We start from the raw sequence: 11343 nt of genomic DNA on the forward strand, positions 1-11343 counted from the left end.
TATTGTAAGTTGAGCTCCATATTACAAACACAGGATCAGTTCTATTACTTTTTTATTAACAGGTAGTGCAAGGAAATTTAATAATTTTATTGTTTTTGATATTTTTGTGAAAATACCACATTATTAATATCAATATTTCATATATTTTTTCATCAATGTTTTGAGACTTTTCCCTTATTTTCAGGATCAACAATCTGAAAAAGGTCACCATTTTATAAAATAAACACCTTTGTTTAAGGAAGAATATTGCTTTTTAAACACATAATAGCTTCTTTCATCTTATCAGTAACATTTCCATTTTCATACATATCCATAATTCTATACTCCATTCTAAGTTAAAATATGTTATAATGTACATACAACTTGAAAGTATTTTAGTTTCTCTTTCCCTAACTTACATCTTTTAAAGCCCGACCTGTAATACTTTTGTTATGTTATTACCCATAACTTTTCCTTATTTTTAAACTATATTATCAACTTATTTTTCTTATTTTTATTTAACTTTTTTAGTAATATGTTTGATAAATTAGAGACTATAGTAACTGTAATTATTTATTATATCTATATAATTTACAATCCAGTTTTTTAAATCTGTTTTGTAACTAACAGTATTTAAATTAAACCCAATAACGTTATTACAGTCTTCCTAAAAGAATAATATCTATTGATAATTTTAATACTGAACACAATATTATGTTTGTATGGTATGTACATGTATGAAAATCTTCTGTCTCGAACACTTTGTATGTAAGTAGTTCGCTTACTGTTACAAATTATCAAGGAATATTAAAGTCAATATACTTCTAATCCAAATAATTTAACATCTTTCATAAAAACAAACAGAAAAATATTTCCTATTTTATTAACTATAGTATAAACTCACTTTTCAGTTTTTACATTAAAAATATTATTATAGAAGTACTAATTTTAATAATTAATGGTATCATAACATACCAATTTCAAAAAGTAAATATTTTGATAGTAGAAATGTATATAGAAATCAATATGAGATTAGTTTTATAAATTAACTTATTACAAATTACTTCATTTTACTGCCTAAACTATATTAACTAGTAGAAAATGCGAATGCGAAATGCGATATTACCATTGCTGGGAAAAAGTAGTTATCAATAAAACTAGACTAAATTGCCATGGATAAAATTTTTAGTTGTTATTTAATTACTAGTTTTTTCCAAGCTCTGTATATAATATAGGATCAAATAATTCTGTAAAAATGATTAATGCAAATAAGTATCTGATAATTATTTTCACAAAATGAGTGAAATCAAGATTTATAACAAAATAAATTAAGTTTGATTTGAAAAGAAACCACTTTAGATCCTGACAGCAATCAATAAAATATTTTGTATTTTCATATTAATTCTGGGAAGTAATATTGAAGCCTGATGGTTTTCTTGAAGTAACTAAATTAATATCAATTTCAGAGATCATCAGTTTCAGTTATCCAATATATAGCTAAGGCACTCTGTCATTAAACATGATATTTAACATTTATTGGAAAGTGAAGTGTTTGGCTCAGTCGGATAATTAAAGCCTAATTGATTTCATAGTTTTTTTTTTTTTTAAGAATGTTTTAAAAATTTGTGTTTTTAAAAGAATAATTGTTTGTATTCAATTATGCTAAGTGACTGCTGATATTTGTAATTAACAAATAGCATAACATTGTGAAAGTTTTGATTCTTGTAGTTACCATGTGTTCACAACCTTGTGCCTCAATTTCATGTAGTCAGTCTGATTTTTATTTTATTTTTTTTATTTTATCTTATTGAAGTTGATGTATTCTAATTTAACATGATATTAGTAATTAACACATTTACTCTTGTTATTTATTGAAATTTACAACTGTATTTACATAAAAATACATGTAGTAAATGTGATGTTAGATTACAATTGTATGATACAGACATGTTGAGAAACTACCCATTGGTAGCACTCAGATACAATTTCTAAACTAGAAGATCTTGAGGGTCATCATATTTCAGGCTCTTCTGTTATTTATTTCAAAATAGAATATTTCATGACAAGAGCTCTTCGTTGCAATCAATAAATACTAGGTTATGATAGATTACAGGCAAAAATCTATCATTGATCTTTTTATTTCAAAAGAGTACATTTTTTAAAATGTGTTTGTTTGATTTCACCAAAGTTCTTCAGAAATAGCTTAGTTCATAATGATTTTGAGCATTGGTATGGTTAGAACCAAAACATTGAAACCTCACTGAACCACAGCAACTTATTAAAATTTATACCTACACAGCCTAGAGCGGTTAGTGGTCCTCTCCAAATTTAGAATAGTCTTTATCTTATGCAGCATTAGGAATGAGGCATACTGTGTGTTTTATATTTAGTGTTTATAGTGCCATTGTGAAATAAATGACAGTAGTCGAAACCATTCTTCTTTTGTTTATTATAAAAATATAATCATGTAGCTTATACAGCTTGATTGACTTGCATACAGCCCTGACTGACAAATATCTGATATTTCCATTTCTTGGAGTTCATGTATACTTAACTTTCTTTGAAATTGGTTGAATAGAATTTATAAAGGTTAGGAATATTTTTGCTGTACCATTTGGTATACAATACTTTTATGGTAACCAAAGTTTGCAAATTGAATGGAGCTAATCTACCAAAGATTCTCAAAAGCGGTTTAAAGGAGTACTTTCTGATTTAAACTATTATCTTCAAATAAAAATTTAACGGATATAGTTGTACTGTGATGATATGATTTTGTAATTCTATATCAAAATAGGAGTTCTAAAAGGAGAGTTATGTATATGTTTCATTCTTCTACCAAAAACTTAATACTTATTGTGTGTTCGGTTGATAAATAGAAGATTATTAACCAAAAACATACAAAAACCAATTGTAAATACATTATATTATTATACATACATATATATAATAAAAGTGTTTGAATTCTTAAAAGACCGATATAAAATGTTGATACCATAGAAATAATGTGGTTATATATGAACAATTTTTAATTATATGTGTATAGAAGACAAGATTTCAAAATGTAAATTGATAAAATATGAGGATGAAATAGTAAATGAATATGGGACATCCCAAAACGTTGTATAAGAACATATATAGGGAGATGGTCAGGGTTGCGGTCAAAGGAGAAATAAAAATAGTTTTTAAGAGAAAAAACTATTTTTTTAAAAACTATTTTTTTAAGAGAAATAAAACTATTTTTATTTCTCCTTTGACCGCAACCCTGACCATCTCCCTATATATCAATTTTTACGGTCAACTATACATACATATATGTTGTATAAGAACGTTAGAATATATTCTAATTGAAAGTTTTCTTCACCTCAACAATTTAAATAAAATTTTGATTTTTTGTACTAATTTAAGGAACCCCAATATGTTTAAGGTGAAACGACTATCATTCGAAAACCAGACTGATAAGACTTGAATCACGTAGACTCCTAAACTGTCACTAACTTTTAAATGAAATATCGTAAGTATAGGTCTGTATGTCTTGAAATCCAAAGTTTCATGTCAAATAAAATTTAAATAATTGATACAAAGCAAATGTGTCCATAATCGTACCAAGCTATAGCAGATCGATTATTCTTCATGTTTTTTCGATCTAATCGATTCAAGACATGTAATATATATAAACAGTTCTTGTTATTTCATTAGATATAATAGCCAATTTTTATACATTAAAAAAATTGCTCTTGTATTTATTATGTAAAAAAATAAATATGTAATGCTAGATTGTACTGAAATACAACCTATACAAAATACGAATTGATGATTATGCGAATTGAAAACTACAATAATATAAACTGATTATGGTAGATAATTTCTAAAACCGATTAAAGCATACAAAGGAATTTTTAATCACATAAATTATACTTTTCATATGTTTTGTAACAATACAGTTCTAGATGTTGGTCAGCCTGTAAGAGAAACCAATCGTAACCTATCATGCCGATTTTGAGGTAGAACAAGCGTGTGCTGTTGTTTAAAAGTGAAATACAGTCAAAAGGAACAATTAACCATCATTTTTGTTTAGTAGATTTCACATATTCAGAATCAAAGGTACGTACGCATTATTTTTTACTTCTAAAAGCGTATTTAATATATTAAAAAAAAGTCAATAACAGTTTTTTCTTTTTAATATTTACTTGAATGTTTCTCAATTATTTTATACTTTGTAAGCAATTTGAATAGTGTGTTAATCAATTCATATTTTTATAATGTATTAGTATTTTGTGTGCTACAAAGTCTTCTTTGTAGATGTAGAAACTTATCTTAAAATAAGTTTGTATTTAATAAATAGGTGTTACAAAATATGTTAAGGTTATAAACAAGGTTAACTATTCCTAAGTATTTTCCTTATTGGAAAGATGTAAAACTTTTTTTAATATCACTGTGTGTAAAGAAAGTAATATTGCCATAGTATTTTCCCCATAGTGGGTTTAGTTTTTATCAGAATTAATAATAATAGGAAAATACAATAATTTAGAAAATGAAAAAATCATTACATTCTATTTGTTCTTTGAATTACCGCAGTATATGAAGCGTTCGCTCGTAAACCGTGGAACTGACGAAGTGAAATCTTTTACAATGTTAAAATGTTTGTTAATTACAATGTTTTATGTTCAACCAGAAGTCACTAACCATAAGTTGATATCAACATTACTCTCTATTAAAAATTTTTAGTCATCCTTTACAAAACCGATGATGCTTAAAAATTCACAACTATGTTTTATGGCCTGACATCATCTTTAAGGATTATTAAAAAAAATCCTTATTATGAGTTTTTATAATTAAATACTTTTTATTATTATATTAGAAAAATATGGTAAATAATAGTTTATACAAAATTTAAGTTATATATCAGGAAAAGAAAAAACATAAATGAATAGAAATAAAATAATGTAGATCAAAACTACTGAAATTTATTCAAATTTTTGCAATTCATTCCATTTTCCAGATATTATTATTAAATGTCGTTATTAATTTAGCATTATTAGGAATAAATGTTGAAAATTACTATGGTGTCGCCATTTAAGAGTTGTGAGAGTTTGGTTTTTTATAATTTGCTTAATAAATAGAAAAATGAACTTAAATATAGTTTCCTTTAGAGCCCTGAAACTTAAAAGAATTTTAATATATTTTCTCCATAAATTTTGCTACTTTATTTCAAATTTATTTTTATTAAATACTGCACTGCATTTTGAGGTGTCAATTTTCTCGTGTGTAAGCGAAACCTATATGTTATGTCCTCTCTATACTAATGACGTCACAAATATTGGGCTGAAATTCGCATTAATTTCAACAATCGATACTTTTGTCATTCTGTGAGTTTATGTAATTCTTGTGATATTGATAAATTTATTAATTAATTTTCCACTCTTACAAAAAAGGTTCTCTTCATTTTGTGACCTGCTTACTTCGTAAAATATTTGAAAATCAAGTTTCTTAAAAGTGCATTATGAATAAATAAACCTTTCACATTAACATCAAAAAATATAATTAATAAAATATTTCTAACAATAAATCCTCACAAAAATATGTGCTGTTGGAATCTCTAGGGGACCATCGGTTGGAAAATACTGTCAAATCAAAGAGAAAAGTTTTCAACTTAATGTAATTAAATACATTTAAACTGAACGTATTATGTAATATTTCTGTTAAGATATCTCCATCATAGTCAAAAAGTACGATATTTGAAATTTTCGAACTTATTTGAATATGTAGCCCATTTTGACCATTAAGGAGCGATTTAAATAAATAATATATAAAATTATAACATAGATTCATTATTAATCCTTAAAGATGATGACAGGCCGTAAAACATAGTTTGTGAATTTTTAAGCATCATCGGTTTTGTAAAGGATGACTTTATAAATTTTTAATAGAGAGTAATGTTGATATCAACTTATGGTTAGTGACTCCTGGTTGAAGATAAAACATTGTAATTAACAAACATTTTAACATTGTAAAAAATTTCACTTCGTCAGTTCCACGGTTTACGAGCGAACGCTTCATATACTCCGGTAGTTCAAGGAACAAATAGAATTGTCATGATTTTTTCATCTTCTAAATTATTGTATTTTCCTATTATTATTAACACCGATAAAATCTAAACCTTTAATATAAAACTATAAAATTTCTTAGAAGGCTGCAGAATCCACAATTATTCATGTAGTTTATAAGAAAAAACAACTGTGACTCCTAGATCACACCCTTGGCATATTGGTCAAGAAACCGCTGTTGGCTTTTTCTATGTCTTGAGCGATTGAAGTCAAAATATTATTTTAAAAATCAAGTCAAAAAATTTCTTAATTTGATTATTACAATAATAATACCTCTACTTAGATCGCAGTGTCAGCTCGTTTTAGTCGAGACAAGTATCCTGACAAATTGGCATATTTATTAGTAAATAAAAAAACAATTTCGTTTTAATAAAAATTTCAGTTCTATTTAGTTTTATAGTAAAATATACAAATTCTATTCATCTATCATATAACAAATATATTATCATTTGCTAATATAAAGTGTGAAATCGATCGATATTTGATATGGGCTTACGTTTTTTCTGTAAACCGTTATTTTTTAAATATTTGTTCTTTATGACATCACTAAACTATTAAAATACTTTGATATACCAACTAATCTTTGCATAAATTATTTATTATCAAAGATTTAATGTATGCCTCCTCAATTAAGTTTTTTCTGATAACCACCTATAGTTCGTATTATTTATGTTACAGCATCTATAAGATTGTGTCGGAATAGTCAAGGGCAAGAAATTATGTATATAAGTATTGTTAAATTTAATGTATTATACACTTTGAAATGATTTTTTAATTATTCTCAATAATTAGTAGACCTGTTAAGGTTATTATTTTTCACCATATGATTTGTTTTTAAACGATTTATTTGGGTTTTTAATTGTCATATGAATGTTTAAAGGATTGAAAGTGATTTAAAATACATAGTCCATTTAATACTGTTGAAACAGTATTGATACAAACCTAGATAGGATTTTTCCATTTGACCAAAGTACTGGATCGGTGATGGTTTCGACTGGGAACTATTGCTAGTTTCATGTTTATATTTTTAATTTTCAGGAAAGTGTAGTTAAGAAGAATGCCCACCGAAGACTACAAAGAAGCCGATGAGAATGAGGACGAGGATTTATCGAGGAGACCCATCCCGCTCTATCAGATCCTACCGACACCGATCCGCAAGAGGATCAAGGCCTTGAAGAAATTGCAATTTCAAACCATTCAACTGGAGGCCAAGTTCTTCTGCGACGTTCACAAGCTCGAAGGCAAGTATAGCAAGGCGTTCGCTCAGTTATATCAGAGAAGGGAGAACATTGTCAAAGGAACCGTGGAACCGACGGATGAAGACTGCGACTTCAACGAAGGTTACGACACCCCAGACGACGAGGAACCTGTCATCAAGGAGCTGAGAAGTAAGCTTACCATCACCAAACTTGTCGAAGACGGAGCCACGGGCATCCCCGAATTCTGGCTCACTGTTTTCAAGAACATAGACATCTTGAACGATATGATACAGTCCCACGACGAACCGATCCTTCGCCATCTGGTAGACATAACTTCCACCCTCCGAGACGACGAGCGCATGGGTTTCGTCATTCACTTCCACTTCTCCCAGAACCCGTACTTCAGCAATCCTGTATTAACGAAGGAGTACCAGATGAAGTGTGCCCCAGACCCGGAGAGTCCATGGACCTTTGAGGGTCCTGAGATAGTCGGGGCGGCCGGGTGTACAATCAACTGGAACAAGGGGATGAACGTGACGGTAAAGACTGTGCAGAAGCGGCAGAAACACAAGTCTGGAGGAGCCGTCAGGACCATCATAAAGACTGTGCAGAACTCCTCCTTCTTCAACTTCTTTACCCCGCCTACGATACAAGAAGACCAGGAGGGTACAGAAGAGATCCAGGAGATGTTGGAGAACGACTACGAAATCGGTAGCTTCATTAGGGAGAAAATAATTCCGCACGCGGTGCTATACTACACTGGTGAGGCTGTGGACATCGAGACGGAGGAGGAAATGGAAGAAGATGAGGAGGGTCGGGACAACGAAGACGAGTCGGAAGAAGGGGAATCGCAAGGAAAGCAAGACTCGGAAGAGGGCAGCGGGGAAGGGGAGACCGATGATGAGTAGCTGCCCAATCTTAGCGGACCAAATTGTAATAGCTATTACAATAAACTGTAGTACTCTACCTTGTCTATATTTTTTATACAATACTTTTCATTTCATTTTTCCTAACTCAGAATCTTTTAATTGTCCATTCAATTAAGTTCATTATTTCATAATGAATGGACAGGTAAGATTTGTATTTACAATTTTAGAACTCCTAATTTCAAATGTTATTTATGTTATACTTTTGGCTTAACCTAAAACATTCATCCATTTACATAAGGAGAAAATGATACAAATGAAGGCCTCGGAGCAAAAATATGAGAAGCCATCAAGTAAAAATTTCAGTAAAGTAGTTCCAAAAGAATTTAAAATTATTATTTAATCTTTTATATAGTTCATACTCCATAATAGGTATACCTAATGGAATTATGGTGTTAGGAAAAATAACGAAATAAAAGTCTATAAGGAGATGTAAAGAAGAATTTAGCACCAATATTCTAATTGTTTTCTGGCCTCATGACAAAAATTCTTATGTAAAGTAGTTCCAAACAATTCTAAAATTCTTTTTTAATGTTTCATATAGTTCTTACAACATAATACTATAGATGTCTGTGAGCACTCATATTAAAGCTAGTTTAATGCACTTGAAAGCAGTTCATGACATTTATCTTCGTAGAGGTAGTAGTTTTTATGGTATTTGACAAGTATTGATTTCTTAATGTTCGGACAGACTTTTTGGATTTATGAAAAATAAAATCTCAGAACGTATTATACGTATAGATGTCTGTTTAAAGCTAGTTTAATGCACTTGAAAGCAGTTTATGACATGTATCTTCGTAGAGGTAGTAGTTTTTATGGTATTTGACAAGTATTGATTTCTAGATGTTCGGACAGACTTTTTGGATTTATGAAAAATAAAATCTCAGAACGTATTATACGTATAGATGTCTGTCAGCACTCATTAAAGCTAGTTTAATGCACTTGAAAGCAGTTTATGACATGTATCTTCGTAGAGGTACTTTTCATGATATTCGTATAAGAATATGAAGTTTTCACATTAAATTTTGATAAAATCAATTTATTTTAGCAAATGTCATGTCAAAACTACCACCCCTACGAATATGCGTGCCATAAACTATTTTAGAGCACAATAAACTTGCTTTAATTTGAGTGCTATTACATCTATAGGTCTAATGTGTCCATAATATGTAATATGAAATCCAAAAGGTCTTTCCGAACAATTAGAATCGACATTTTGTGAATTTATTTTTTCAAATATCATAAAAACTGCTATTCCTACGAAGATAAATGTTATAAACTACTTTATAGTTTTAAATTGAACTGCTGGCAGACATCTGTAACTCTTATGGTTCCTGATATTTATTTTTTCATAACGAACAGCTAGAAATCTTTATTTTTTGCGTTTATTTTGTCGAATATCATGAAAAGTAGTTTCGTTTCAAAGTAGTTCTCTTAGGAAGAAAAATGTCATGAACTAGACTATTGTACATTAATCTAACATCAATTTGAATGATAATTAATAGACATTTCTATTCACTGAATACTTATTTTTTAATGTAATATTTATGAAATGTTACCTTTTAAAAAGCTATCTCTCGGGAACTGTTGACTGTAAATAGTTGAGCCCTCTATTAGGGCTCATATTTTAGCAAATTTACCTTCTTTAAATGATGTCCATTAGGCGTTTAGTGTTTTCGATGATTTTAAAGATATGGAGCTCTGAAAGTTGATTAAGTTGATGTATAAACCAAAAACTTTTTTTTACCTATTCTATTTTAATTTGTATTGTATGTTTTTTTATTTTAATATATTGTAAATGGAGACGTCCCTATTGGGTATTATATGTATTTGTAATTTTTTTTTTTTACTATATTTAATATGGCCATATCTATTCTTTTATACTTAACTTTGATTGTATCAGTGATAGAAAGGAAAGAAGAGAAAAATTTGTAAAATTGACACATTGGAAAAATTAGGCTTGCTTGAGGAACGATAAAAAGCTGGGGGAAAATGTGTAAGGGAAGAAATAATAAATAATAAAAAGTAAAAAAAAAAAAAAAAATCAGGTATTATTCTTGTACACAAAGTAGAAATTTCTATAATGTGCCATTTTAGAAAAAAAATATGCTGTGACTATTTTTATTAATAGGATTATAAATAATTGTGCTTCACTAGTTATAAGTATGCTGTATATAAAGGTGGATCCACATGTTGGCCGCTCGCCACGAATCGGAGGCTTGTACAAATGCTCGGCAAACAAAGAGCGGACCATCCACATGTCAGTGTTATTCAGAGAGGCAAGCATGGTGGACGTACTAGTGGTTTCAGTCATTACACTTGGATTGTATTATTTTTTATTACAAAAAAAGAAAATTAAAGGAAATTAAAAATATAAATAAATAAGATTAAATATAAAACTTATTATAAAAAGTACCAACAAACACCTTTAACCTCCTAACAGCTCTCAGTTGCAACTAGACAAAGAACAATGGTGGAGATGCTACACGAGCGCTCTCACGAACCCCTTTGATCTGTGACCAAAAACCTACTCTCGACGGCTCGGCAACGAGCTTAGGCCAACCAAGCCAAGCCACCCATCCAAATGCTCGCGTATGTCTGAGTTCGCCATGGCTTGGCCAACATGTAGAGGCCCCTTAAGGCAGTCCAATGAATCTGCCCTGCACAACATTTTTATAATAAAGAGTTTTTCTCTTTTGAAACAGCCGCCATTTCGTGTTCCCCTTACCTATGCTTGGCAAACTCATCAATTTTGACAAGTAATTATTCATAGTTTTCATTAATTTAATAACAAATTGGGGTGAAATAACTGCCTTTTTTTAACACCGGATCTTGTACTAAGAATGCCATTGTAATTTGACTCTTGTATATGAGTCCTGATATCTTCATAAACTTATTCTCAGTAGTTTCAATATTGATTCTATAACAATTTAGCATTGAATGAATAGTTAAGCACTAATGTTGATTTTTTTGTAGAATACTTTTACTGTTCTGAAACTAGTGAGGATCGATTTAAAATTAAAGTAGGCTAGTAAGTGTCAGTTGTTTGATGCTCACAACGCATTGGATTTTTTTCTTTGGGAATTTGAGTTGCATGTTCAGTTTCTATTACTAAAAATCTTATATGAACTACCT

The 11343-nt window shown here is 29.4% G+C and overlaps 1 pseudogene; it reads left to right on the forward strand.

The window, feature by feature from the left end:
• The first annotated feature begins 3906 nt into the window (after positions 1–3906).
• LOC106689032 (nucleosome assembly protein 1-like 1 pseudogene) lies at positions 3907–8248 on the forward strand (annotated as a pseudogene).
• The last annotated feature ends 3095 nt before the right edge of the window (positions 8249–11343 follow it).

Source organism: Halyomorpha halys, unplaced genomic scaffold, assembly GCF_000696795.3.
Source record: "Halyomorpha halys isolate HHAL.00 unplaced genomic scaffold, Hhal_1.1 Scaffold1265.1, whole genome shotgun sequence".
Lineage (NCBI taxonomy): Eukaryota > Metazoa > Arthropoda > Insecta > Hemiptera > Pentatomidae > Halyomorpha > Halyomorpha halys.